The sequence below is a fragment of the Sus scrofa genome, chromosome X (assembly GCF_054392235.1).
Source record: "Sus scrofa isolate SSC_HxYL_T2T_F1_AM1 chromosome X, Sscrofa_HxYL_maternal_Yorkshire_Landrace_v2.0, whole genome shotgun sequence".
NCBI classification, from domain to species: Eukaryota; Metazoa; Chordata; class Mammalia; order Artiodactyla; family Suidae; genus Sus; species Sus scrofa.
The window spans coordinates 105,628,185-105,651,558 of record NC_139401.1 but is presented as its reverse complement, the minus strand read 5'-3'; the positions used below and the strand labels follow the sequence as shown (position 1 = coordinate 105,651,558).

General features: G+C 37.3%; 1 protein-coding gene across 5 annotated transcripts in view; it reads right to left on the bottom strand.

Annotated features, from left to right (window-relative positions):
* The window catches only part of SLC6A14 (solute carrier family 6 member 14), a 371,528-nt gene that overhangs the window by 107,999 nt on the left and 240,155 nt on the right, over positions 1-23,374 (bottom strand). The window contains exons 5-6 of one of the 5 annotated variants that reach the window (XM_085006371.1): positions 18,779-19,003; positions 17,718-17,830 (exon numbers count right to left, since the gene is read on the bottom strand). The gene's annotated coding sequence lies outside the window, so the exon portion shown is untranslated. Of the gene's footprint in view, positions 1-6,615; positions 6,746-17,717; positions 17,831-18,778; positions 19,004-23,374 lie in introns of those variants that run through there. The other 4 variants (XM_085006372.1, XM_085006375.1, XM_085006374.1 and 1 more) reach the window with 4 other exon arrangements.

Below are 23,374 nucleotides of genomic sequence, written 5' to 3'. Positions count from 1 at the left end.
AAGAGCTGGGCTCAGTTGAGTGATAAAGCACAGAAGGATTATATAATTCGCCCAAGGCCACAATTAGTAAAGGTTGGAGTTGGATTTTTAAATCATGTCTGTCAAATGCACAAGAAATAAACAAGGATAAATAATATAAATAAGAACTATAAAAAGGTGATTTATTAGTTAGGTACTGAACATTGTGCCTTACACAATAAAAGAGCAGCTTCCTTCTGATTGATTAGACTATGATCATTTCCCCAAAGCACAAGATATACAGATCACATTCTCTAACTTCAAAGCAATAAAAGAAATAAATAAAAATTCAAGAAAACTGAATTATGAAAATAAGCAATGTACTTCTAAATAGCTTGTTATTCAAAAAAGAAAATAAAAGATACTGTAATTATGCCAATGATTTAGAAAACTAATTACCAATGATTTAGAAATCCAGTGATTTAGAAAACAGCAGTATATCAAAAGTATGGAATATCTTGATAGCTGTACTCACAATAATTCATAGCTCTAAATGCTGTTTTTAACAAATATGAAGAATGAAAACATATATTACTTAGACTCTAAGTAAAAAAAGCTAGTAAAGGAAAAACAAGTCCAAGAAAACAGAAATAAAGAGTTAGTAAAGATTAAATCAGAAGCTTATGATTTAGAGAACAGAAGAAGTAATAAGCACTACACGAGGTGGTTCTGTGAAAATTCCAATAAAATATAAAAATCTCTGGGTAATTTAGTCAAGTTTAATATAGAGAAGCAGCAATATGAAATAAAGAATAAGAAAGAAAAATATAAACATAGCTATGGAGGTAATTCAAAATTAAAAGATAAAGCATCAAGAAAAAAATGATAATAAATGTATAAGGAGAAATACTTAGCATATTACTGAAAATATAAAAATTGTTTAATACTTATAAATAAATTTAAACATATATCTTATACTTTGCTCAGGGATAGAAAAAGGAAATCCTTAAAATAATATATATTTAACATAATCCCAATAAAAAAGACAGAAGGATATTTTTGGAACAAGCTAAGCTGATTTGCAACATCAAACACAAAAAAATAAGCACATGAGGATATCCAGGAGAATAATCAAACTAATACCCACAAGGGTGATGACTAGCCTTACCAGATATTTTCAAAAGTATTATAAGGTTGAAATAATTAACATGTTTTTAATACCATAAATGGCGAGATAGATACAGGAAAAAAAAAAGTCAAAAATAAATGCTAATGACTTGGGAACTTAGTATAGGATGTGAAATTTTAAATCAGTGGTAAATACCAAATTATTTTGAAAAAACTGCCTAGCCTTTGGGGGAAAATAAGGCTCTGTTTTTAACAGGAGAATCTAATTCTTTATGTCTGCTAGTCTCCAGTAGCACTATTTAGTGACTATGAATTTTTCCACTCCGCAGCATGGGGCTCTCACAAGCCAGCAAAAAAGAACTGTAAACTATAAATTTTGTGGCATGGTCAAGGAAGGGCCAGGAATAATCTCGCCTAAGGAACACCCCTGACTTGACTTGGACAGTAGCAGTTGTGTATAAATGGTTATGTTAGGGTTCTCCTGAGAAACGGACCTACATCCATCTATCTATCTATCTATCTATCTATCTATCTATCTATCTATCTATCTATCTATCTATCTATCTCTATATCTGTATGTAATAGAAATTGGCTCATGTTATTATAGAGGCTGAGAAGTCCCATGATCTGCCATCTGCAAGCTGGAGATCCAGGAAAACCAGTGGTATAATTCAATCAGAGTCCAAAGACCAGGGAACCAGAAGCACTGATGTCACAGGACAAAAGATGGATGTCGCAGCTGAGGCAGAGAGCAAAATTCCTCTTTCTCCTTAACTATTCTGGCCCTCAACTGATTGAATGATGCCCACCCACTTTGGTGATGGTGATCTTCTTTACATATTCCAGTGATTCAAATACTAATCTCTTCTGGAAACACCCTCAGACATACACCTGGAAATAATGGTTTTCCAGCTATCTGGACATCCCTTAGCCTAGTCAAGTTGACGTGTAAAATTAATGATTACAAGGATGTACTTGGACTTTCTGATATAATGGCTATAGGTCCCTTGTAGCACTTAGCACAGGATTGAGTACATTGCATGAAGTTCAGAGTTGAATTGCATATAAACTGAAGTTTACTCTCATCATTCAACTGAATGTAAAAATGAAGAAAATTGCATTTATACCCAAAACTAGTTAGGAAAATGTGATTATAAATAGCAACTGGCTATTTGAATTCTCTATTTGTTGAGTCATATAAAACCTACTTGTGAGGACAAACTTCTTTTCAGGAGAGAAGTATGGAAATAGGGTTTAGACATTTAAGTAGTGTTGGGAAGAGAGTTGTTTTAGCTCCCTTTAAACCTTGTTTGTATTCCATTTCCACCAAACAGCTTTCTGACTTGGTTTCCATGTTAAGTGCTTACATGGAGATAAAGTGCTAGTGGTGCAGACTTCGAGTATTTCAGCAACTGTGCTAGTTATTTATCACTGTGCATTAGTAAACAATATTATAATGATGATCAGTTTAGTCAGCTATAGGGCAGCTGACTACTTAACTACAATATAGCTAAGTTTATAGTATTGTATCACATTTCAAGTTGTAGCAAGTAAAGGATCATGTGGCATTTGATTGGAAAATGGTGATAAATTGAAAGAAAAAAGTCTCTTCCTATCCTTTTGAGGCATTTCCTATTGTTTCTCCTTCTAGAAGCCCTATCTTATTGTGTCACCCCCATATTCCCTCTCCAGCACTAAGCCAAAACTAACTACTTCCCTTTACCCTGATAAAACAGAGCAGCTGGTTTTAGCCAATTAAGCAGGAACAATGTGCATTATTGAGCAAATTAGCATCAAAGTGTGACTAATTCTCCTAGACGTATATCCCTTTTCAAAATACATGTCTGGGAGTTCCCGTCATGGCACAGTGGTTAACGAATTCGACTAGGAACCATGAGGTTGCAGGTTCGATCCCTGGCCTTGCTCAGTGGGTTAAGGATCCGGCTTTGCCATAAGCTGTGGTGTAGACCACAGACTCGGCTCAGATCCCACATTGCCATGGCTCTGGCATAGGTCGGTGGCTACGGCTCCGATTAGACCCCTAGCCTGGGAACCCACATGCTGCGGAAGTGGCCCTAGAAAAGGCAAAAAGACCAAAAAAAACCAAAAAAACAAAAAACAAAACAAAACAAACAAAATATATATATATATATATACATATATATATATGTCTGCAATCCCAAATTCAGATAATATGACAAATTAAAGTGAAAGTAGAAACAAGGTAGGAGGAAAGAGAGAATCCAGGGCAGGAGGTCAACCACTCATAACCTGGGCTTCCCTGAGAATTAGTCCTAGAGCCTGTTCTCCTAAATTGTCCTGCTATTCACAGCTCAGCCTGAATAAGTCTTAAAAGTTCTAAGTTTCTTTGCAATGTCTCCTAATGAGTAAATAACATAGAACTCCAATCTTGGACAAGAAATTCAAGGCTCAGAGTTCTCTTGCGTACATGTGTTTTTTGTAAATTGGTTATTTCAAAGTCTGGATCCATCTGCATTTGTGCTAAGAGCTGCTGCCCTAGTGTTAGGAATTGTCCTTATTTTAAAAACTTTGTGAACATCTTTGGCCCAGTGAGTGTTTTGATTTTCTACTGCCCAGGTTTCTATGGATAATATTTATACATTATATAAAAGGAAAATGCTAGTAAAACTAAAGCAAACAAATGCTAAGAACAGCGTATCTGCAATGCAGGGAAACTAGCTGAACCAATTCCTTTCTTCCTATCTGGGTGGGAATTAAGTAAAAAAAAGAAAGAGAGAGTGATGATATTTTGGTATCAGCAATAACTCATTTCTTTGGAAAGGGAAGCAGGGGTCAAGGAAGGATAAAGCCACACTTCCTTTCTGTCAAGCAACTTGTGATTTTATTGATACCACTATTCCCAGATTTCTGATATCCTAGCCTCTTCACTATTACTATTTCTCACAGTATGCTTGCCTCCCTCAGTGACTGTTCAGCAAAAGAGGGGTAACTGGGACCATGCAGACAGCACATCATCAATCAAAAGTCTTTTGGGACTGGGAAGACGTTGGTTGCCGAAGCTCTGGGAAGCACATTCTAACAGGACTTTAATAATTCACTTATTTAAAAAAATCCTTTTGCACTTACCTAAAAGGCAGTTTATATTGTCTTAGATATCTTCAAAAGCCAGTATGTGTCTGAACATGTAACTTCTATTTCTATTTAGCTTGTCCAATTAAGCTTTTTTCCTCAGTTAGTTCCTACAGTAATCAAATATTGCTTGAAAAAAATCCACTTTGAAGAACTAATTTTTTTTTTTTTTTTTGCTTTTTAGGGCTGCACCTGCAGCATATGGAAGTTCCCAGGCAAGGGGTCTAATCAGAGCTACAGCTGCTGGCCTACACCACAACCACAGCAACACAGGATCAAAGCCACATCTGCAACCTACACCACAGCTCACAGCAACGCCAGAACCTTAACCCACTGAGCGAGGCCAGGGATCGAACCTGCAACCTCATGGTTCCTAGTCAGATTTATTTCCGCTGCACCATGACGCGAACTCCTGAAGAACTAATTTTTAAAACGAAAACTTAGGAAGAGACAATACACTATTTTGATAAAAATAATAATAAAACAAAGTCTACCTACTGCCCAAGATTAACAAGCTCGAGATTGACAGAAATGTTCAAAATAACCTCCGACAAACCAAAAAATCAGCATATTAGGACTGAAAAGCGTTGCAATTAATTTTGAAATATAAAATAATGATTCTTCCAGCCAAAACCTATCCCAGTGATAAACTGCTATAGTATAATCAAGATTACCTCTAAGCAAGTTTCTCTCCCTTTTTCTATCCCTCTACACACACACACACACACACACACACACACACACACACACACCCATGTGATACTGAAAATTCATGTTCAAGGTCACATGCTATTTCCTACTAACTTTAAGAAAGGTTAATGTCACTATGCTTATAGCAAAAGTAGTTTCAGATCACAGTAGGCATTCAGGGTCTTCTTTGCCATTTCTAAGGGTAAATATTTCTAACTTTTCAAAGTGTATCTTTTTTCTTTTTTTTTTTTTTTTTTTTTTGTCTTTTTTAGGGCCGCACTCAGGGCATATGGAAGTTCCCAGGCTAGGGGTCTAATAGGCGCTCTAGCCGCCAGCCTATACCACAGCCACAGCAATGGGGGATCCAAGCCGCGTCTGTGATCTACACCACAGCTCATGGCAACACGGGATCCTTAACCCACTGAGTGAGGCCAGGGATTGAACCTGCAACCTCATGGTTCCTAGTCGGATTCGTTAACCACTGAGCCATGACGGGAACTCCCTTCAAAGTGTATATTTAAGTTATTATATCTTCCTGTCCATGAAATTTCTGGAGTACAGGTAGCACAATTCTGTGAAGAGTTTCTTTTTTTATTCCTGAAACTGTCTTTTGTCTGATTCTAACTTAATCTGAATGATTTCTATCAAAGTCAGCTAAGCAGACATCCTAAAGTGAGAACTATTTCAAAAAGGGCTGTGAGGAAAGATTTAACAATTTAAGTCAGTAATCACAGAGATGTAAAAGTTGACATGGAATCAGACTGATAAAAGTTCTAGTTTACTCCGAATTATTTTCAAGGCCTCCTTGTATCATACAGCAATACTATCACATTATAAGTTTTTCTTGAAGGTAACATTGCATTTGTTGCAACCAGAGTCATTTTCTGAAAACAAAATACACTTAACCCCATAAGCCCACCAGAAAGAAAGGAAATATGGTCAACCATAAAGTAAACATTTTCTCTCCATATTAAGTTAGATTTTCATTAAGAAAGAAGTCCTGTTTGATTTGGCTGTGGACCAGAATTAATAGTCTATAGTAATCTAACCAATGGCAATAGACCTTGCTAGTGGTTGAAGCAAGATGGGTTATGTGCTATGTTGGACTCTTGAGACAAAATCTGAGACAACAGAGCTCCAGGTGTCCCTGACCATAACATTTATTCTGTCTTCTTTGCCTCTGGAATATTATTTCTCAAAGTAATATTTAGTGGCACTGCGCTTAGAGATACTCCTCAAAAAAATGTGTTCTCTGGTCACCTATGGTTGCTGTCTTCTACACATTCTATGCCCTATTGGAGATATACCATGCAAATTAGCATATTTAAATTTCTAAGAATTCTTTCAGTAAAGAAAGTGGCTTAGCCTAGCATTTGCCAAACTTATTTGACCATAGGAGTGATATATATATTTTTTGGAACACAAATTAACATCTCAAAGAATTATTATTCCAAGAAAGACCTTTATGGCGGAAGTTGTGATGCAGTCAAGATTCCACTTAAGGACTGAAGGGCTTATTCTCCAGCTTCTGGGAATATCTCTGGCTGACTGCCCTCAGCTGCTGATCCTCTCTAGAAATTGCCATTAGCTGGAGAGTACAACTTCTTCTAAGTTCATAACCCCTTCTAGGAAAAGTATGGGTCAAGACAGAAGCATAAAGCCCTAAAAGCTCATCATAATGTGGGAAAACTCTGAAGGACTGTCCACTATCCCAGTTTCAGAGCTCACCTTAGGGTTGTCTGAGTCCTTTGTTGTGACTGTTTCACAGCCCCCGTTTTCCGTATCTGCCCATTCTTGATTTTTTCCCCTTCTTTTCTCCTCCCTTGAACAGTTGTTGATCTTAAGAATATAGTTTAATAAACTTCCTGAAACTCTGAGTTTGCTTTTGGAAGAACCCAACCTATAAAATATATTATGACACTTAGTCTCATGAAGACTACTGATGCAAGGAAGGAGGGAACATGTGCCAAACCATATGTGGAAAGAAAACATTCCAGACTTGAGAAGATTTATAGAAAACATAGAGTGAACAATGAACCTTCCCTTGTTTTATTTTAATAAGCACAGGATTGGAGTGCCAGCGGAGGAGGGATAGGCTATATGAGATATCCGAGAAGACAGCTGGTTTTGAGGGAATGAAGAATCTGGCCACCTCAAAGAGATAAGAGCTTAAAAAGTTGATGAAAAATCACAAGTCTCCATCATTACCATCTGAATTACTGGCTTCTTAACTGGTTTTCCTTCCTCTAATTCTGCCCTCTCTCTATTCATTCACCCCTAGCAGCCAGAGTGATATTTTTTTAAATGTACATATGGTCATGTCAGACCCCTAATTAAAACCCTTCAATTGCACGTACTGTTAAGTTCTTAGCCCAATATATAAGGCCCTTTATGGTTTAACCTCTTGAGTCACTCCTGACTCAGTAATCCCTATACCTGCTCTATTGAACTTCTTTTGGTTCCTTGAAAGTGGCATGCTCTAAAATGACTCTGGGCCTCTGCATATGCCATTACCTTTGCCCAGACCCCTCCCCATCAGTCCCACTCATTCATCTTTTAGGTCCTAGCTTAAGTGACATCTCCATGAGGAAGTTTTCCATGGCCACCTGAATCAAGTCAGGCTTTAGTACTCCTGTCATATGCTTCTGCACCACTCTGTATTTCCCCTGGCTTAGTACAGAGCATAATGAAATTGACTGTTTAATAATATGCTCCTCCTTCCAGTTGACTGTAAGGTCATCAGCGACAGGGACTCTATCTTACTTATGGTACCTATTCATCTGTGATTAGCACATAGTACGTATTCAATAAATATGGACTAAATATATGAATAAATATGTAGTTCCCTAGCACTTCTTGACCCTAAAATAGTAAGAGAGACATTGTAACAAAGGCCAATTCAATGACAAATACCTATCTTTCTCAACTAAAGTACTGAATATATATATTTGGGAATACTATCTCTTGATCTATCTATCTACCTATATATCTAAACTACAATTGATTAAGCATTAAGTACACGTTAGATAAAATTCATGTCTCTAGGAGACCTGCAATTTTCTTGAGAACAAAACTAGTGAATATAAAGCACTAAGCTTTTTGGTTTAAACCAGCAGTTTCTGAACTGGGTGTCATGATCAGTTGTAAAATGTGTCACAAATAATTACAAATAAAAAAGGAACAAAGTACAAACATTATTTTTAATAAATAAAAGTAATTTTAAGGTCATTTCTTTAATATTACCCATACTTTGCCATCCAGTATGCTTTCTTGAGTGGGAGAGGAGGAGGAAGCTATTGCTAGTTCATTGGAAATTGTTCATAATCCTGAGTAAATCCACGGAACTTTGTTTTGTAAGTGAATCCATCAATCATGTGTGATACATGAGGGAAGACCTCTGGTTTAGACTGTAAATTCAATAAAATTTCATTGACTGGGGAAATCAGTTTGGACTTGAGGCATATAGGAGAGCTACAGGTAAGCTGTTTGCCCTGTTGAGAAAATAGCAACTCCAAATGTTGGCCATCGTAATAAATTGATATGTATAATTTGTATAAGTCTGCATCTGTATGTTTGAAATAAGGAATGGTTTTGTTTAACCTCACTAAATTTTAACATAGATTTCTTCTACATATAGTAAGATATTTAGTGGGACTTTTCATATTACCTTTAATAGGCAATGAAGCTTCAAAGATGGAAAAAAAGAATCCCTAAACACACATTCTTAGGAGACCCAACAACAACTGGGTCTAGAAACTCTTATAAAGACTTACTAAAAGTGAAACCATTAGCCACTACCCCAGGCTCTACTCTTTGGCCAGTCCATAGAATACCAGGGGAGTTGGAGACAAGAGTGAATTATTAGAGTTGTTAAGACTGCTGGTTTTATCACAACATTTTAAATCAACTATATTTCAGTAATACTTTTAAAAATGTAAAAAAAGACTGTCAGTTTACAATAAAACGTCTTTTCCCTTTCTTCACTGAGAGTTACTCCCTTCCAAAGTCAAGTGTGGGGGGGAAGCCAAGAAAATAAGGGATCCCTACAATAAAGTGAAACTGTTATCTCATTTCCTAGCTGGATACTTGCTAAGCTATAAACTACAGGCCCACCTCTGTGCATCCATAGGAATGTAGTAGACCTTAATGAAGAATTCTTGGGAAAGCTTGATGGATTTCTCTGTTAATTGAAGAATACAGGAACATATAGTTGTTGCCTGCTTATCATCTGGAGATTTCTGAAGGCCACAGGTTTTCATGAGAGCCTGCACCCAAGGAATAAGAAAACATTATGATACAGTCTTCCAAGGAAGAGACTAGACCTTTATGCTTGAGGACATAGAAGAGGACATCAGCAGTACCCACATGGCCAGTCATGAGGAAAACAGAGATTATAGAAGGAGCCAGAGAGCCAGAGAAGGAGTTAAGGATGTGGACCATAAGCAAGACATTTTAAAGAGGTCCCTCATCAGTAAAGGAGGCTAAGGTGAGGCTGAACACTGCCCCCTCCCAAGAAAATGACGCCAACCATCTATGTAGATCAGTGAGGGCCACCAGTAGGAGATGGAACCAGATAAAGCCAGAGTGAATCCAGAGAGGCCTCTTTGTCAACAACAGATGACCAGTCACATAAGAAACCTGCCATTTCTCCTATCTCCCTCTCAGGCGAAATGCTACAAGAGTTTAGACCTTAAAAAGGAAAGGGACACCAACTCATCTCTAGCCCCACTCTCCTCTCCAACCATATCATGGCTTTTTCTATTCTCTAAGTCTTGCAAACACAAAACTAACTAACAATGGATCGGGGAGAATTTTATGGCAGACATGACACTGAAGGGTTAAACTGAATTGGGCTGGACTGCTAATTTTAAAAAGTGCCTAGAAAGTCAGCTATATGAATTTCCCAAAAAATTATTAATAAAGGAAGTTTCCAGAGAAGAGAATGAAATTAAAAATAGGAAAATAACAAAAATGTTTCACAGTCGTACTCCAGTATGTAAAGACTGATAAAACAAGTTATGTATCTATTCCAAAGTGGTTAGCATGGTGCAAGACAGGCAATGAATGTACAATGCACATGAGTTGGTCAATAAAGAAGAGTGTGCTTAACTGAAAGCAGGGCCCAGGGCAGACATACTGTAGGAGCAAGAGGCAACACTTCTTTGGAAGATGTTTTTTTCCAGTGGAGGAGGAGGAAGATGGGGTAGGAAGTGGGTGGGGAGAAGAAAAGATGAGAATGAAAAGAATGAATAATTACAGTCAATGTAAATTGTGAAAACAAATTAGGATGTGTTAAAGAGGATGCTGCCATAGGGAGACATTAACGGGGAGAATGAGAGCAGAAGAGAGTCAAACAAAGGAGAACAGACAAAAAGACTGTAATGGGGCAGCATAGATATAATCACTTTTACATATTTTATTAAAAGTGCATATGAGTTTATACATAATGAAAATAAATGTTTAAATGCATACATAACCTTCAAAATTATAAGCAAAAGTCTTATACAAACCCCACAGAATATTGTCCATGAGAATTGGGGGGTTACATAATTAGAAGTAGAGAAGAAAATGTCTGCTTATCTGGACAAAAGGGGAAAGAAGGAAAATCACTCCAGAAGTTGCATATACCCATTGGCCTAGCAATTTCTCTTCTAATTGGAATTTATCCTACGAGTCTATATAAGGACTTCAAGTTACAAAGATGTACATACAAAATACAGAAAAGAATGTGAGGCATGACCCAATTTGTAACCTTGTGCAGAAAAAGAAAGTTGACAAAGACATAGACAGTAGTCCAATGGGAGGGGGCAGAGGAGAGATAATGTGAAAGCTGATTTTATAAAAGGATGTGTTTTGCAGTTTTGGGTTCCATTCTCCTTGCAGTGGGGTTCGATGGTGCAGAGTTTTATACATGGAGGAAAGTATGACTCCAAGATACCATTTATGATTGAATTGCCCCTAATTAATTACTATCCCAAGAAAGTAATAACCCATATGATTCAGAGAAAATAGATGTTATCTGCTTATCATCTGTTCTCTTTCATATATATGAAAGTTAGTTTTTCTTTAAGAATAGATATCAAGAGTTCCCATTGTGGTTTAGCAGTAAAGAATCTGACTAGTACCCATGAGGATGCGAGTTCAATCCCTGGCCTTGCTCAGTGGGTTAAGGATCCAGCATGGCCATGAGCTGTGGTGTAGGTTGCAGACACAGCTTGGATCCCACATTGCTGTGACTGTGGGGTAGCTATGGCAGCTGTAGCTCCACTTCGATCCCTAGCCTGGGAACTTCCATATGCTACTGGTGCAGCCCTAAAAAAAAAAAAAAAAAAAAGAATAGATATTAGAGTTTGAAAAAATAAAATATAATCTCACAGAAAATGCTTACTGAGGCCCCAAATCATGTAAACAGACCTTGAGCCTCTGGCTGTGCCTGTGTATAGCAAATCTCAATATTTGAAAACATCCAAAACCCAGCCAGTCTCTAATCGTCACCCAAATGCTTAGCATAGATAGAGTACCCATGCCTTTTTGAAGAACAAACCCATGCTGAGTCAGAGTGAGGAAACAAAAGAAACAGAAAATGTGATATTTAAGAAACTCAGAGGTTCCCTCAGTGAGCTCAGTCCAGAACTAGGACTTGTCTTCTTAGACAGTGCCTAACACATACCAAGTGATCATTTACCCAGCTCATCTCTCTGACCCTAAACATCACTCGACTCTCAAAACCTATGAGGAAGTCTAAATCTTTTGGTTATTATCCTCGAGATCTTTGCTGTCTAATCTATGGTTCATGTCAGTAGTGTGAGCATTGCTGCAGTGCTTTTAAGAAATGCAGAATCCTTGGCACCACTCCAAACCTACTGAATCAGAATCTGCATTTTAACAAGATCCCCAGACGATTCATATATTCAGTAACACAGCCTGTCAAACTTCACCGAGTCCAAATAACCCCCAGATATTCAGTCTCGGTTTGGGATGGGCCCAGGCATTTTTTTCAAAATATTTTCAAAAGCTTCTCAGGTGACTGGAAGGTACAGCCAGGGTTGAGAATCACCGCATGTTTTTGCTCATGCTACTCCATGTGCTACACTTTAGATGGCAACTCCAGGTGAAAAACAATCTTTGCTCAGAAGCAAGCAAATGTATCTTTGCTCTTTCATTCATTCATTCAAAAAATATTGAGTGATTACCCTGTTTAAGGCACTATGGCAGCTACAGAGAATACCACCATAAACCAGAGTGACACTCCCCCTGCCTTCATGGAATTTGCATTCTAGTGGGAGAGAATGGAGAGATATATTGGCAGTAAATACAGGGTGAGGATGAGTTTTTTGGAAAGAGAACTATAAGGTGATTAGAAAGCTGACATGAAGTCGCTAAACAATCACCGAGTCAACCTTTTTCTCATATAATTAATTTGAAAGTAAAACATTCAAATTAGTACATCCTATATTATACCTGGCTCTCAGAGATGAAATTTAGATTGCAGTCCTCAAAAAAGATGTTCTGGGTCAGTGCCTTCCGAAGCAGAAGTCACCACCCTCCACCCCCGAATAAAGGCCTAAGTAATTCATGCAGGGAAAAAAAAATGGCAATTTTGTCTCATAAAGGTTAATCAGGACAGTGTACAGCCCACTCAAAAGCCATGGAAAAAGTACAGTAAGTCTTTGCTGAAGTCTTTAGGCTGCTTTTTCCCATGAATGATCAGATCAGCCACTGTGACTAAATTAACTGGCCGGATGGGTTGACATGTCCAAGCATCTGGACTATCACTTTGTCAAATAGAATTGCCAAATAGAATTAACAGTGTATTTATTTGATTCCATGTTATACACAAGATTATAGTTCGAAAAACAGCAAAATTCAAGCTACAAATAACCCCATTGCCACTCCAGATATTCACAATTAAGCATTTTAGAGAAGGAATGGTTAAAATCAAGGGCTCTAGAGGAAGAAGGCAGAGTCCAATCCCAACCCTGCAATTGACCAGCTCCGTGATCTTGGGCTCCTTGAGCCTCAGTTTCCTCAATTCTAAAATATGAATAGTACCTACCTCGTAGAACTACTGTGATGCTCAAAGATAATTTATATAAAGCTTGTAGCCCTATCTAGAACAAAGCAACATTCAGTATTAATTATTGTTGTAGTTGTTACAAATTCTCTGAATACATGGGTTCCAGCCAATATTTAGAGTCACTAGTTGAAGATGTTGTTGTCATATTTTTTCCATGAGAGCCTCATTGCTTGACTAAAAGTATTTCTGACTACAGCGCAACATGTGAAATGTTTCACCAGCACCATTAGACAAGACACTGGAAAGAAAAGCAGTGTTGGAACCAAGATTTGTAGGAGACCGATACACTGCTGACCCCACTCAACCTCTTTTTAAACTATGTTTCTTTGGTTTGGCTCAATGATCAATGATCATGTCACAAATGAGTCCCTGCTGAGAAACAATACTTCCTGGGTCTGGGGAGGCCATTAGTACCACATTTGGAGTCTTTATTTAAGTTATTATACATTTCCCATGATATATAGATTCCAATTTAAGCACATTTGGCTACCAAAGCCCTTTGCTTAAATTAGCAAAGGATTGATTTAAAATACTAATAAAAGTAAATGGTATCTTAATGAGCATCACAGTAATTAAATAACAGTGCAAGCCCTATATCCATAGAAACTTTGAACAAGAAGCTGATTGTGATCACAAATAAATAGATTTTAGCCATAGGTCAGACTTCCTTTCCTTTTTTCTCGTCTAGTGACCAGAATAGTTTCATATAAACAAAATAATTCTTCTTCCTTATCTCTCTGTTCCTTCTGCCATATTAATTCAGATTTGACATGTCCCCATATACTGTTTATGGCAAAATGAGTTGAGTGAACTGATTCAGATCAAATAGCTGACTTTTCACCCAAATCCCATGCCAAAGACAAACTGAACTTTGAGAGCTTGGAGATATGAGTTTATTTTCACGTTGTGTTTTTTGTTTTGTTTTTTTGTTTTTTTTTTTCACATGGAGGCATCCTGGTATAATTTTAGTTTTATGCATTTTGCAGTGGTTAAAAATGTAAGAAATTTGGAGAGCTTATCTGAGTTAGCACAGTAGAAACTTTATGTAAGTCGTCTTGTTTTTAAAAACCACACAAGGAGATAGTGTAAATGTACATAGATCTATACATATTTTACAGCCCTAATGATGCTTTTAAAAGTTTTTGCAATGTTGCCCATAGCACAACACAAAATATTCAGTTACAGAGAAAGAAAAAGATCAAAATAGGCACAAGATTGGGACTATGAGCCCCTAAACTTTAACCTCAGCTATAAATAAGATTGTTTTAGGAAAGAGGAGTCAATCATTGGTCCTCACTCTCCAGAGTTTTCCCACAACCAACCAAAAAAAATGAGAATAGGAAATTGACTAGAGTTATAATATTAAGAGTTCTGCTTCATATATTGTTTATGTACGTTTGAGTGGCCAGATACAATTATTTTGAAATTTAATGAAAATAATCCAACATCTATGACTTCCAATGGTTTACAACTTTAGGTTAGACAGCTCAGATAAGTCAAAGAGTTATAGCAATTTGGGAAACAATGCTAAACCAACTCGTGGCCCTGCTCTGTCTTATTTTGGAGTGAAAATGTGGTGCAAAATTAACTTGGCCATAGAGAAATACTGTAACTTACGGAAATTTTCTCCCATCTGCATCCTGAATAAGTCATCATCATCAATAACATTATCATCTTTGCTATATTCACAGTAGAATGTCAAAGATTATTATTCAGATGCACTTTTGTACATTACTAATGAGTTCTCTATTGGCTCCTCCACAGAGATTTTCATAGCCCAGTGCTCCTCAAATGCTAATGTGATAAAAAAAAAATACCTGGGACTCTTGTTAAAAACATATTTTGTGATCCCATCCCAAGGATTTTGATTCAGTAGGTACAGAATGGAGCCTAAGACTCTGCATTCCTAACAAGTTCCCAAGTGATATTGATGATACTGGTTCTGGAACCACAATTTGAACAGTACTGATCTAGACTTTCTATCATTCTCGAACACTGAATCTGAGTTCCACCTTCAGATAAGGACTTCCTTTTATACTGAGATAATCAAAGCCATCTGAGATGGTGTTTCAATGTCAGAAACATTCTAGATTCCTAAATATTCTCTCTTCCTTCTGTCTTATCTCAGGTAAGGGATGCACCCTTTTTCCTTGCCAGGTAAAATCTATCACTTTAATTTCAATCCCACCCCTGCATCAATTATCTGCTGTATTAGTTAGGATTAGGTTCTACTGCAAGTGATTAAAAACATCAAGCAAAATAGCAGTGGTTTAAACAAGACAGAAGGAGTTCCCGTCATGGCTCGGTGGTTAACGAATCCAACTAGGAACCATGAGGTTGCGGGTTCAATCCCTGGCCTCGCTCAGTGGGTTAAGGAGCCAGCATTGCTGTGAGTTGTGGTGTAGGTTACAGACACGGCTCAGATCCCGCATTGCTGTGGCTGTGGTGTAGGCCAGCGGCTACAGCTCTGATTCGACCCCTAGCCTGGGAACCTCCATATGATGCAGGTGCGGCCCTAGAAAAGGCAAAAAGATAAACAAGACAGAAGATTCCCTCTAAGATAAACATAAGCAACCAAGGTCTGGTATATTAGCTCCATAACCATCGAGGCACAAATTCCTTCTATCTTGTTGTCATTCCATCCCCAACATACTGCTTTCATTTAAAGTCTATTCACAGGCCAAGAACTACAGCTCCAGCCATTAGGCCCATATTCCAGCTAACGGGGGAAAAAAAGGATAGAAAGGCACACTCCTTCCAAAGAACACTTCCTAGAAGTACACATGTCACTTCTGCTTACATCCCACAGACCAGACCTTAGTTATTTAGCCATACCTAGCTGCAAAGGGGACTGAGAAATATATTTTTGCACATGCCCAGATAAAATATGAGATTTCTATTACTAGGAAGGAGAGGACAGATATTGAGGTAAATTAGCAGTCTTTATGGTACCTCCTTTCTTGATATTTATCTTTATAATTTTCTTCTAGTTCTTCTTTCTAAGCCCATATATATTCTAAAATAAAAATTTACTTCAACACTACTCCTTTCTCCAGCAACTACCCAACTTTGAATTGTCCATTACCTTTAAACTTGTCAAAAAGCAAGAATTTATTTCTATTGCTTACATTTTGTTACCACCCTCTTATTCCTCAGCACCTTATAATCTAAGACCCCACTGCTACTGAAACTACTCTCTGCTATATCACCATGGACTCTCTTTTCCCAAAGCCATTGACTTCTAAGTCTTTGTAATAGTTCCCTCCATACAGATTACTGCCATGCATGGAAAACATTATCATAAAACTAAGGAAACTGCGAATAAGTAGTTGGATATCAAAGGAGAGAGTTTTATATCAGGGACCTTGTATTTTGAAAGCAACCCTAGGGTAAAAGCCTTGCCTTTAAGAGGGACATTTTGATTCAATATGTGTAGTAATTTTTGTTGTGGAATCAGTATAGAGATGGACAGTTAGAAATAAATCTGCTTAGCCATAACTAAATAATATTCTCACAAAATACATATAAAATTAGTTAATAAAAGCTTCCAAAGGAAATGCTATATATAATAAAGTGTTTGGCATACACAGCAAATTATATTGTTTAACCATTTTTCAGTTCTCTAGTATTAACTTGTCGATCTGCTTTTATTTTTATTGTACTAGATTAGACTCACTGGATTTTGTGTCTAAGGGTTTTTTAACTTTGGCCTGATATGATTGCTGCAGCAAAAATAATAACAGTAGGGGCAAGGGAGAAATTTTATTGGAAATTGCATTTTCCTAAGTCTCTTCTCAAAACTTTATAATGCTGCTGAGGGGAATAATATGAGAAAGGAAGACTGCACATATGAACCTCTGGTTTTATAATAAATCCAATTTGTTTTGGAGCTCCTTGACTGCAGAAATGAGACTATAGATTTGTCAATCTGGATGGACCCAAATCATGGCTTAAAAGAAATTTATAATCTTTGGCAACTAATTGCTATATTTAGAAACTTTGCTCTCTGACCATCTCTGATCTCTGCATGTCTAGCTTCTGACTCTTATCTGGCTATTATTACTGAACTTGGCATTAATCAGCCTTTTATTTTCTATGCTGATTCGGGCTCCTCCTTATTTCATGGATTTACATCAACCTTGATTTCATTCCTAGGTTTAAGTTCTTTGACTCATCTCCTCTCTTGTTCCCATTTCAACATGGACACTATCTGACAAGCCTGGGCTCCTCGATTTCAAGCTCGATGATACTCAACCCTGGCTGCACATTAGATTTAAATATCTATTAATGCCTGCGCCCTAAACCTAGTACTCTGATTTAAGTGGGTCTGAGATGAGGCCAGGCATTGATAGTTTTAATGGCTCCCCAGGTGGCTCTAATCTGCAGCCAGGTTTGAAAATTACTATTCTAGCATCTGCTTCTGTCCAAAATAACTATGGACTCTACTTAGGGAACCACTCTATTTCCCTTTCCTGGCACCAGGCCACACTGCCTGCAATGGTTCTGTGGAACTCAGTAAACCCAGGTGCTAACAAGAATCAGTTAGATTTAAGATATTAATCAATTTATTCAACAAACATGAAATGAGTATTTATGCTTATCTAAACAGAGAAAACTAGAATATAGTTCCTTTCCTCCAGAGCCACACATGCTAGTGGAGGAGGCAATGACAAAATAAGTAAGCAATATGATAAGTGGTTTAATAGAGGCATGAACTAAATGCTATGGGTGTACAGAAGAGGAAGCAATTAGCTTTATGTAAAGGTCTTGGAAGACTTCCTGAAGCATATTTGAGTCTCAAAGAGTCAGCAGAAATGTATCAGGAAGGCAAGAGAAGATAATGGGATTCCAAGTAGAAGGGACAAACTAAGCAAAAAACACAAAGAAAAGGTATTTTGTATAAATATACATGGACAGTTTAAATTTTACATTGAAAAGCAGCAAGAATTTTAAGAAAATCTTTAGACTTTGGGAATATTTTATACACATCTTTAAAGAAAACCAAAGCAATATCCAGTGACTGCAAAATGCTCTATCATTTTTATAAACAAGACTAAATCACCTTAATAGCCCTACAAAAGAGAAAGACTAATAAACAATACAACAGCAAAAATAAGAATGAACCTATGACATTTATTTTCTAATATCACTTCAGCTTACTTACAAATTGACTTTGGGGCTATAGAAACAAACATTTATAATACCCTTTAGATTGGCTGATCTTTCTATATGACTGATTGATAATCAAATTGCTGTATTTCTTCTTGGTTCTCTCTCAAATCTGAGTGATTTATATTTGGGATTTATTGACTCCAGTACCCACCTAAAAATATCATCTTCTGGAGTTCCCATTGTGGTTCAGTGAGTTATGAACCCAACAAGTAACCATGAGGATGTGGGTTCGATTCCTGGCCTCACTCAGTGGGTTAAGGATTTGGCATTGCCTGCCGTGAGCTGTAGTGTGAGTTGCAGACACGACTCAGATCCCACGTTGCTGTGGTTGGGGTGTAGGCCGGCAGCTGCAGCTCCAGCAGCTGCAGCTCTGATTTGGCCCCTAGCCTGGGAACTTCCATATGCCACAGGTACAGCCCTAAAAAGCAAACAAACAAACAAAACAAAACAAAACAAAAAAACACCACACACACACACACACACACACACCCCAAAAGCAAAAAACTGTCTTCTATCTTAGATGCAGGGCTTAAGACTTTAACATTGTTGACTATTTTATATGCTTGTTTTGTAGCAAACTGTTTAAAATTTTCTATAATGTCTTGACCTGTTTGACTATAGAAACATGTTATTAGCACTTACATTGTTTTATTATTTGGTCTTAATCTCTGGGAATCCCATGCAACACATTCTTACAAAATGGCACAGAGCCCACCATTCAAAAGACATCTGAGACAACAGTGAGATACATATTTTATATGCTTTCACAATGTCTTCCAAATCAAAATCTCTGCCAAACTTTTCCTGTTCTCCGTCTTCTGACTTGGCTTAGTAGTGCATGACATTCAAAAAATCCCAATCTGAAAACTAGAAAGAGAAGTTTTTACAACTCAGAAATGCCCTCAACAGGCCACTTGTATTAGATTCATGCATAATGGCTAGATGAAGGAGAAGGCGAACTTCCTCCATGGATCCTGAGTTAAGGTATGCTTGAGCAGAAATAATACCTAGGCCAATATCCTAATACAGTCAAGATTATTCAGAAAGAGGCTTTAGTGGTACAAAGAGTTAATGACAAAAAATACAAAAGCCAGAATAGTATTACAGGAATAAAGAAGGGCATGATTAATAGAAACCGGAGAATATGACAATGCAAGCTTAATTAGACCAGCTTTTAAAGAAGTGAAATTATGGCCTAGGTTTCAAAGATATCAGAGGCGCTGATGAAACTGGTTAACTTCAGTCTCTTCCTCCCAAATGTCTACCTAACCTTCACTTTCCTTTCATTATATTTCAGCTACCCTGAAAATTTCAATAGTTAACCACCACTGAACCCATTTAAACAGAATTATTAATGGCTGACTTCATTATCTGTATGCCATGTGATAAGGTGTGTTCAACCACTTTCCCCAAGTGTAACAAAGGCTATGTTTCCTTTACTGCTTACATAAATTTGAAGGGTAAATAAAGTGAGATCTCAAATGTAACAATAAACTTTAAAAGCTCTCAAATAACTCCTACATAGAATTCCCAATAGGGCAATATCCCATGATTCTTCATATATGCATTAACCTGCTTTTCCTAATCAGTAACAATAATGGTAGAAATTAATTATATTTTTTTACTCCCTAGAGGATTTAGCGATCTGCTTCAAAAATAAAGAACTATGAAATTGCAATTTTCTCAGGCCCAGCTTTGATTACATTGGTTTATCTAAACTGCCAAAGCTGTGGAAGGTGTAGACAAATATTTTTTCCAGTCCAGTAAAACCAATATGAAGAACTTGCTTTACACAGAGTTTTATAACCTTTATAAAGTTTTAGTAAATATTTTACCACCCTAGAACTACTCAACTGACCTTGTAAGTTGGGAAAGTCCAGTATCTTTGCCCATTTTATAGGTAATTAAGCCCACAAACATTAAATGACTTCCTGGAACTAAGATTCTGCTACTTTAGCTGCAAGTCCAAGTGCTTCTTATAAGCAGGAAAGCTTGAATAATATGAAATTAGATAATCCACATAAGAACTTTACACAATACTTGATATGTAGTATGTACCAAATGAAAGCAGCTATTGATTATATATGCTACTTATATAGTTTACTACTAAATTAATGGTCTTGTCACTAGGATTCAAAAAGATGTTTCAGGACAAGTTTGAGAGAAATATAAAGGCTAAGGACCTGATTGGACAATGCCCAACATCTGGATGGAGACCAGGTAATTTAGCTAAGTGTGTTCAAACCCCCTAAGATCAGGGTAAAAATCCATGCACCAAATAATCACGTCATGGAGTCAAGATATCTCCTCAATGGTGGTTTTATTTCTAGGAATCTATCCTAAGAGAAAAAATTCAAAATACAGGAAAAATTTTATGCATAATAATACTCATTAATTTTTTATAAAAGCAAAATGTTGGGGAAAAACTAAATATAAAAGAGAAATGGGCCACTGTGTAGGCATTAAAATCTCATTTAAAATATACAACATAGATAAGTCATTACTATGCCATAGTTCTAAAAAAAGCTTTCTATATACTTGCAGTTGCTGTGGCTATGATGTAGGCTGGCGGCTATAGCTCCAATTCGACCCCTAGCCTGGGAATTTCCATATGCTGCAGGTGCAGCCCTAAAAAGACAAAAAAAAATTTATACTCCCAGTATAATCTCATTTCAATATGATATACAGAAAATGAAGGAAATATGCCAAAATATTAATTATGGTTATTTATGGAGTTTTAGAATATGCATAGCTTTCATTTTTTATACTTTTAAAAATTTGCAAATTTTCCCCAAAGCACAGAGGGAAATAAATGTTAGTTCTCAAGTGAATAAGGTAAACAGTCATCCTGTTTCCTGTCATGAACATGACTTTTCAGGTTCTGTCTCCATGATGCAAATCCCTACGAGTGATTCTCCCAGTTCTATGATGCTGGAGTCACATTTGCTATCACTATTGACCATGGCAACCTCTTTGGGTTTTATTGAGGAGCCACCAGCCTCAAAGTAAAATATGGCTCCAGTCTGAGTATTGCAAAGAGAGATACATAGAATATTCAGAAACTTAGCTAAACTTTAATTTTTTTATTATACGGCTATCTGACAATGTTCAGATCTGTATCCACCATTTGAATTTTAGAGCTGTTGTGCTAAGCACACAGATGGTCTCTCAGTTGTCTGCCTTCTTGATTGCTCCCAATCAAAATCTGCTTCCACTAAAGCTGAAAGCAAAGCTGGTAAACTGCTGTTTACCCTATTGGGATAAGAAGAGGAAGAAGCTGTGATCATGTCCTGTGCACACTAGTGCTCTTCAGTTAGCGCTATCTGATTCCAGAGTAAGTAAATTGAATGGAACCAAACAGAGCCATTGAAGGAAATTGCCTTCAGCTGCTATTTTATATTGCTCTGTCTTGTCTTCAAGGTCTGTGAATAAGGTTAATTCGAATCTTAAGGCCAAGTTCAGGAGGGTGCCAGCTAATCAAAAAGCTCCCAGAGAAACCTGGGCAAACAAAAACTAGCACAGTTCAATCTGTATTACTATCTAGCTGTGCTCCACACCTCCTCAGTATTGGTCTCCCTAAGGCATAAGAAAGAAACTCCTTTTTATCTATGTCCTTGCTGGATCTTCTGGAGGAAAAACATCAGCCTCTGAGGAATCAATTTAAGGAATATGGTTGCATTTGTTCATGTGTGAAAGTAGTAAGGCAGGAAGAAAACTGGGTGCTTAGGTTTAGCTGGTACAGCTCAACAAAGGATGAAAAGAGATCAGTGGAACCCAAACAGAGGGAGGGGTGGATGATGAGTGAAATGAGGAAGAGAAGATGGGGAGAAGATGGGGCAGATATAGTACTTAGAGTAGCTGAGCAATAGTTATTTAGCAGAGCAGCTGGAAAAGAGTCCTGTGGATCGGGAAAATATTGCTACTTGGGAGCCTGAGGGTTCTCAGCCATTCCAATTTACTCTGTCGAGTATGGCTAAAAGGAGACTAGAGTTCCAGTCCAAATTGCAGATGAGGTGAAGGTAAATAAAAAAGCAAAACAAGAACAAGAAATGGAACTTCTCACTCAGTGAAGCAGAGAAGAATGTTGGCTGCAAGTGGGTCATTCACTTTACCTAAAGTATCTTTCTCCAAGGATGGTTAAGGGCTGATTACACCCTCTGACATATTTTATCTGCCTTCTTAAAGCTGACACCTCAAGGGCCCTTTCTTTACCTGTAGCAAAATCATTCTGTTGCACTGGCTCTGAATGGTCAGCAAATGATATTGTTCATGGCTCAGTGCTGAGGAGAGAAGTCATGCCTTGAAAGCATCTTCTGGTGTTTGCAGTGGGAGTAAACATGGCACAGGATGGCAGCTTCATGGATCAGAAGCTAGGAGGTGCAGAACCTTAGATCTCATTCTGTGTAGAATATTTATAGTGTCTTTTTCATCTGAAATAGTTGCTCTCTTTCAGTGACCACACCCAATTTTAGAAGCCATCAATCGTTTGTTATTTCTCCCCACAATATTGTAATGGCATAATGAAGAAGTCTTAGAGTACATGTATTCTCACCATACAAAAAAAAAGTCAAGTCTGAGTAAGTATTCACAGAAGCTAGTTACATTAAATCTAAATCTGGGGTTGATACTTCTCCCAGAATCACTACCCTCTATTTTGAGAAGTAGAAATATCCATCCACTCTGCTTCTAATAAGCAGAGTGATTTAGGCACAACACTTGACCTTTCTAGGTTTCAGTTTCCCCATCTTTAACATGAGAGGATATGAAATGATGAGGTGTGATTATATTAAGAATAGATAAAGTATGATTATATGAATGATTGTATGAATGTGAAATAGTAAAATGATACTCTGATTCTTCCTTTATGCAGATTGGTGAGGTACAAGCTTTCAGTCAGTCTTGCTCTTACTTTCAAGTACATAACCCATGGGAGGACATTGCTATTCACTGCTTCATCTCAGGCCACTTCCAAACATGGACTATATGTTCAGTCATATAGATTTAACTATAAGACATAGATATAATGTGCTCATAAGAGGGGTCTACCCTAAAATTTATGGCTAAGAGCACCAGAAGAAAATATAGGATTCCTGCGACCAGGCTCACTCCCAAAAATAAGAAGAAAAGGTCTAGGCTACATATGCCCTACTTGATTGTTTGGCTGAAATGAAGGCAGGGTCAGTTAAGAGTCCTACTTCTGGATCCTCTGTTGAAATTCAATAGATGTGGGGTTTCAGC